Source organism: Clupea harengus, chromosome 5, assembly GCF_900700415.2.
Source record: "Clupea harengus chromosome 5, Ch_v2.0.2, whole genome shotgun sequence".
NCBI lineage: Eukaryota > Metazoa > Chordata > Actinopteri > Clupeiformes > Clupeidae > Clupea > Clupea harengus.
This window is the reverse complement of record NC_045156.1, coordinates 25,640,261-25,646,260: the sequence shown is the minus strand read 5'-3', so window position 1 is coordinate 25,646,260 and position 6,000 is coordinate 25,640,261. Positions and strand designations below refer to the sequence as shown.

Sequence of the window (6,000 nt, the reverse complement as noted above, 5' to 3'; positions counted from 1 at the left end):
TCTCTCTCTCTCTCTCTCTCTCTCTCTCTCTCTCTCTCTAACTAGGCAGTGGGAGTCAGGAAGAGTAGGAGCAGCAGTCTGGCCTCACCCACTGCGGAAGCATTCAATTAAACCCATTAGTGCAGTGGAGGAGAGCCCAGCACTCTATCTGACAAAGTCTCAGCCTCTCGTTTCTCTCTGTCTGCCTCTGTCTTTTTATCACTCTCTCGCTCCAAGTCTGTCTTCTGTCTTTGTCTCAGTCTCCACATCACTGGTTGACTGAGGTGACTGGGCAGCTTGTCCCGAGGAGCTTGCTGTAGAAACCTATGAGGCTAAGGTAGGGATTGCTGTAGAAACCTATGAGGCTAAGGTAGTCAGGGCATGCTGCTGCAGCAGGCTGTCCTGGACACATCCAGAAAGGCTGGAAAGACACAAGATGAAGGGTGAATGGGGAAGGTTCATGGTAAGAACAAAGTGATATCTAAGTGGTCAAGGTGTCACACTTTTCCTCACCCGTATCAGTTGAATGTGGGGTGGCAATGGTGACAGTGGTGGTGGATGGGCTATGGTGGATGTAGAGTTGAAGCTCTGGCTACAACAGCGTCTCTGTGCTCCATGTCAGGCAGGCATTCCAAGGCACAAATAGCACCAACAGCTGCAGAGACCAATGACTGAATGGATTTATCAACCCCCTCCCCCCATCCCAAATACCCTCCCCTTCTTCCCTAATGTCCCTGTCTCTCCTCCCACTGCTAAATGCTAAATTTAAACCTGAGAGAAGCCATGGGACATGGAAGGAGGATTAGCCACACACTGGGCACCCTTCTCCTGGGTCAATGGTGTATGGGTACAAACAAACAAACAAACAAACAAACAAAACCAACACACATGTATTAGGTCTGATGTGCAACACATTAAGCACAAGTAGAACGAAACGAGGTCCCAGCACAGTAACTTTGCTAAGGATATCACCCCAGGTAAGTGACAGAAAAACTGACATGTTAAGATCATGAACAAACAAAATGTAATAATAAAAAATGTTTCTAATTTGGTATCTAGGAAGTGAGTAAAATATGTAGTGCATTACCCCTGGATGCTTTCTTTACAGCTTTTTTGAAAGGGCATAATAACTTGACATATTTACATTTGATAAAATCATTGATTACATTGCTTATAAAATCTTTTAGACTAGCCCCCATGAGCTACTACTGCTACTTGGCAGCGCCCTGATAGTTAGGCCTAATGATTGTCTGATTAAATAAACATGTCAAAAAGGAGGAAAATCGTCATTGTAGATCGTTGGTGAAACTAAAAAAAAAAAAGCGAATTTGGAGAGACGACGCGCGCTTCTGAACAAAGGCACCGGATTGGGAGCTTGTTTAGGAGGCGGGGTCTGCACAGCCCCCACTACTATAGCTTCGAGCGCCGGAGAACCTCCTCACGGGAAATTCTCAAACCTTTAAGAAAGAAAAGACTGACGGTGGCTGCAAGCTGTTTGGTCACCAACAAGACGCGAGAAGCTGAAAGGGATTGCCGAGATAAAGGAGAGAAGAAAGTTAAAGAGTGAAGAAAAATATATGACTGTTGAGGAATTTATTTAAACAAGTGCGGTTCTACTCCCTGTTCTGGTAAGCTGTCTTCTTTAGGTTACATTATCATGACTTCCGACTGAATGAATGGTGATTCTGCAAATACGCACACACAGAGAGACACAAATGCATGTAGATAATAGTTGCTGCTGTCTTGAATTGTGTTAATTTGATGACACGTGGTTTCCATAGCAAGTTCTGAAACATGCTTAATTTAGGAATATGAAGCCAGCATTCGTAGACTATATAGATTTATATATATATATATATATAAAATCTCCTAGGTTATATGTCTCTAGGGTGAAGCGCGTTCTTTATTATTGATGAGGATATGGTCGCCATACCATGGTGAGTCTCAACACAATGTTAATAGACGCGCACACCAAATGTCACTTCCATATGTGCCATTCCTGAAAAAAAAACTTGTTAGTCATCTGTCTGTTTCGTTTGTATGGGAACCACGGAACATAAAACGAAAAAAAGAACACCTCAGATTACCAAAAGATTATTTTATTCTCTTCAGTGTCTTATTCTGTGAAATTTGAAGGCAGGGAACCACAGAAGGGCTTCTTACTTCTTACTCATTACTAAGTCAGAACATTAGTCTAAGGGTTGTATGCGTATCAACAGTAGTGAAAGATTGGCGACTACCGAGTCAGTGTCAGTGATCGATTACAATACACATCATATGATTGGGTTATGGTTTAAAAGCCCCAGGACTAACTAAAGTCTGTACTCTCCAATTGGCACTCAACGTCGGTAGCCATATGTCAGTTTATGTCTACTATGAACTACTCTTACATATTTGCTTCTAAGTAAAGTTGACACTCGACCACGTGGAATGGTCTCTAAACAGCATTCACGTTAGACATAGCCTACTTCCCGTAATGCAGCCTTATAAAACCAAGTCTTTGTGATGGAATATGGTAGTCTACTAGTGATAGTTAAAAAATGGATTTCAGTACACCTGCTTGGCTTCCTTCCATCATTATCTGAGTAAACCTGGGCAAAGTCAAGAAATCGAATTTGCCTACACTGTGAGCATGGAGCGTAAGAAAAGAATCACCGTGGTAGGGCATATAAACTTCATTTTCTCCAGTGAGGCAACAAGTCGGTCTGCGGTGCAGGCTGTGTAAAACCGCTCCAAGCATCGGGTTGTTATAAAGTGATTATAGTGGAATTATAGCTTAATTGTAATGTCAGTGTAATGCCCCTCCTTGACCGAGGCCTACCTATTTCGACAAGGAAAAATGGTAAAGACAGCCACTGGCCAAGTGAATAATCAAGTCAGATTTGTCAATATTTTCAGTCTAACACTACCATTCAACAAAGAGCTTGGTCAGAGCAGGTTATATATATAATCAGTACAAGTATTGATTTATGTGAAGGATTATTTCTACTCGGTTTAACTGAACAGCAACAGGAGAATAATAGATAATGATAGAAACTCTATGTGTTGTGTTTTACATTGTGACGCCCTTGTGATGCGAGTTAGCCCCTACTTGCTGGGGTCAGTTTCTCTGGTGGTGTTGAAGGGACTGTATGTGACAGAACTATGCTGATATATTTTAGAAAACATGTTAATATGTTCCGTTTATGGTTAACATGCTAACTGTTGACTGGGACAGAAGAATTGCAGGACAATATATCCATGTGTGAAATGTTCCAGTAATGTATGGGAATTAAAAAAAAAGTCAATTTTTTGTCATATTCAGCTAATTGTTCCTCGCAGTCTTCTAGCTGTGCGTTCAGTGTTGGTAGCCTACATACTCCTGGGTATGTAAATGGGAAACAAACAGTGGTTTAGACTGAGCCATAAACAATTCCAGCCAATTAACACATGTGCTTCAGTAGAATGGAAAGCAGGGCTGTATTTTTTTTTATATATCAACAACTTTTTGCGTAACCGAATCATGGACTGTACCTTTAAACTTTATTCCTTAAACAAACACTTTTCAGCCAGAGGGACAGATAGTCAGTGATGGGCGGGTCTAAAACCTGGGCAGGGTGGGAAATGAGGTGGTGGATTGGTCAGCTCGGCACATTGAGAGAATCTTGTGTTTGGTCAGTGATAGTGCTCTCCTCAACCTTGCCTGGTGAGATGGGTCCAGTTGAGTCCTCTTTTCCAGCTGCAGAGGAGTATTACTACCCTGGCTTCCTTGGCTCTGTGCTAATCTAATAGAGTTTACTCTCTCAACCGTATGTTATAGTATGTTATGTTATGTTAGGTTGCTGTGCGGTGTCTTGTCTTAAGAATTCCAGTGCCCAGTCTGACTTACAAAATACTTGGAATTTGTATTTATATACTCTCTTCCTTGGCTTTGTGGTAATCTAATAGAGCTTACTCTCTCACCCGTATTCCTATACTCTCTCCCTTGTGGTGAAAAAAGGAGAAAGCATGTGGATATGGGCAGTTTGCATATTCTATGCAGGCCGATGTGGGATTAGGTTTTAATCCCTAGAGCAAAGATGGAAAGTCTGCTGGGTGAGCGGGTGGTGTTTCAATGGTCTGATTAGTGCTCTTTTCTGAAGTGGAAACTGTGGTGTTTGCTTTGTGTGTCTGCGTGTCACTATTGATCACATCTTTTTCTTAGATTTGCTATGATAAATTAGAGGCGCATTCTAAATTTGTTCAATGCAATGTCAAGGCAGAGCTGGCATTTACTAATGTGTATTCGACATTCCAGACACTTCATTGAAATATCTTGGGTTTGGATGAGCACATCATCTAAAAACTGTCTTAATGTAATTGAACCTGAGCATATTAAACAGTTTATCAAACTGTATACATTTTCTAGTTGCTGTTTCTGTATAATTTTTTAATAGAATTGTTTTTACTCCTCTTAATTATCAATATATGACATAGTAGCCAATAAATCTGTCCAGCACAATAAGCCCAGTAATTAGCCCAAACCTCTTCCATTATTCCCTGACTGCAAGTTATCACCATGGTCCCCTCAGAACGTGGCCAGCTGCCACGGGACCACTTCATTGTGCTGTAGGGATGGAGCTCCCAGGGGAAGGTTTGGCAGGATGGGCTGCACTGAGGGGGTCCGGGCCCTTTGGGGTGTGTCCTGCGAGCCTGTCAGGCACTCAGGTGGGTGGTGGTGCTGATGAAGTAGAGTCCTGGGAGATGAAGTGGACATGAGAGGGGGAGCCTGATTACGAAGTGTCCAGCCAGGCATGAAAACACATGGTTGCCAAGGCTGTCGCCAAGCACCAAGGCCATGGGAGCTGCAAGGTGTGAGAATCTATTATAGGTGGGGGGGGGTGGGGCAGTCTGATCTGCTGCATGAGGCCTTGTAGGGTAGGTGAAGAGCAGCCTGACCTCCCCACACACCCTCACTCCCCAATATTCCCCCTCAGCTCCCTATTCTCACCTGACCACGCATGACAAGAGGGCAAGTGGCTACCGTTTCACGGTCGCTATGAAGCACCCTGTGGCGTTTGCACACTGACAATGACACCAATTGATTTGTGTTGTAAAATCACTCCGGGACGTCCTTCATGGTTTTGTGAGGGTGAGTGGTCATGGGAGTGAGAAAAAAGGTGTTTGCATGGCAATAACCTTTGCCTATGCCCTCTCACGCGTAGGACACAGCAGGAGGGGATGTTGCTGAACCTCACTTGGTATTTCTAGACACATTTCTTGGCAAGTGCTGGATGTGTCTTTGGCAATGCTACCTTCTGAAGGAAAGTCCTAGTGGTAAGATCAGTATGTTACGCTTGTGGTATTTTTGATTGCATCTCAAGTTTAAGTTCAAGTGCTTTATTTGTCACATACACGGACATGTAGTGAAATATAAAAAAGGGTCTACGCTCCGCACTGTGCAAGAAGAAAAAATTAAATAAGGAAACTTTTGAGATCAATAGTCTCACTGCCTGTGGGTAAAAACTCCGCAAGTCGAGAAAAATTGAGAACGCGGAGGCGACTACCTGATGGCAACAGGGTGAAGAGGCTGGCATTGGGGTGTGAGTCATCTCTCATGATATTTCTTGCCCCTCGACTCCACCCTCTTGTGGTAAATATCATACATGGTGGGTAGGGACGCTTTGATAGTCTGCTCGGCTGAGCGCACCACCCTCTGTAGGTTGGCCTGGTCTTGGGCGGTACAGCTTCCGTACCAGATGGAGATGCATCCTGTTAGGACGCTCTCCTCAGCTGAGGTGTAGAAGGTCCTCAGGATGGGAGGGGAGACCTTGAACTTCCTCAACCTCCGGAGGAAGTACAACCCCTGCCTAGATGACTTAGTCAGGTGTTGTGTGTGGAGGGTCCAGGTAAGGTCCTCAGTGAGGTGCACCCCCAGATACTTAAAACTGGGGACCCTCTCTACAGGCTCCCCGCTGATGGTGAGGGGGGTGTACTCGCTGTCCTGCTTCCGCCGGAAGTCCACCACCATTTCCTTTGTCTTGTTGACATTTAGGGCCAGAT

At 44.0% G+C, this 6,000-nt stretch overlaps 1 protein-coding gene across 3 annotated transcripts in view; it reads left to right on the top strand.

Moving 5' to 3' along the window:
- The first annotated feature begins 1,401 nt into the window (after positions 1–1,401).
- slc38a3b (solute carrier family 38 member 3b) overlaps positions 1,402–6,000 on the top strand; it is a 36,185-nt gene continuing 31,586 nt past the window's right edge. For 2 of the 3 annotated variants that reach the window (XM_012822644.3, XM_031568283.2), the window contains exon 1: positions 1,402–1,607. The gene's annotated coding sequence lies outside the window, so the exon portion shown is untranslated. The remainder of the gene's footprint in view (positions 1,608–6,000) is intronic. The other variant, XM_012822642.3, reaches the window with a different exon arrangement.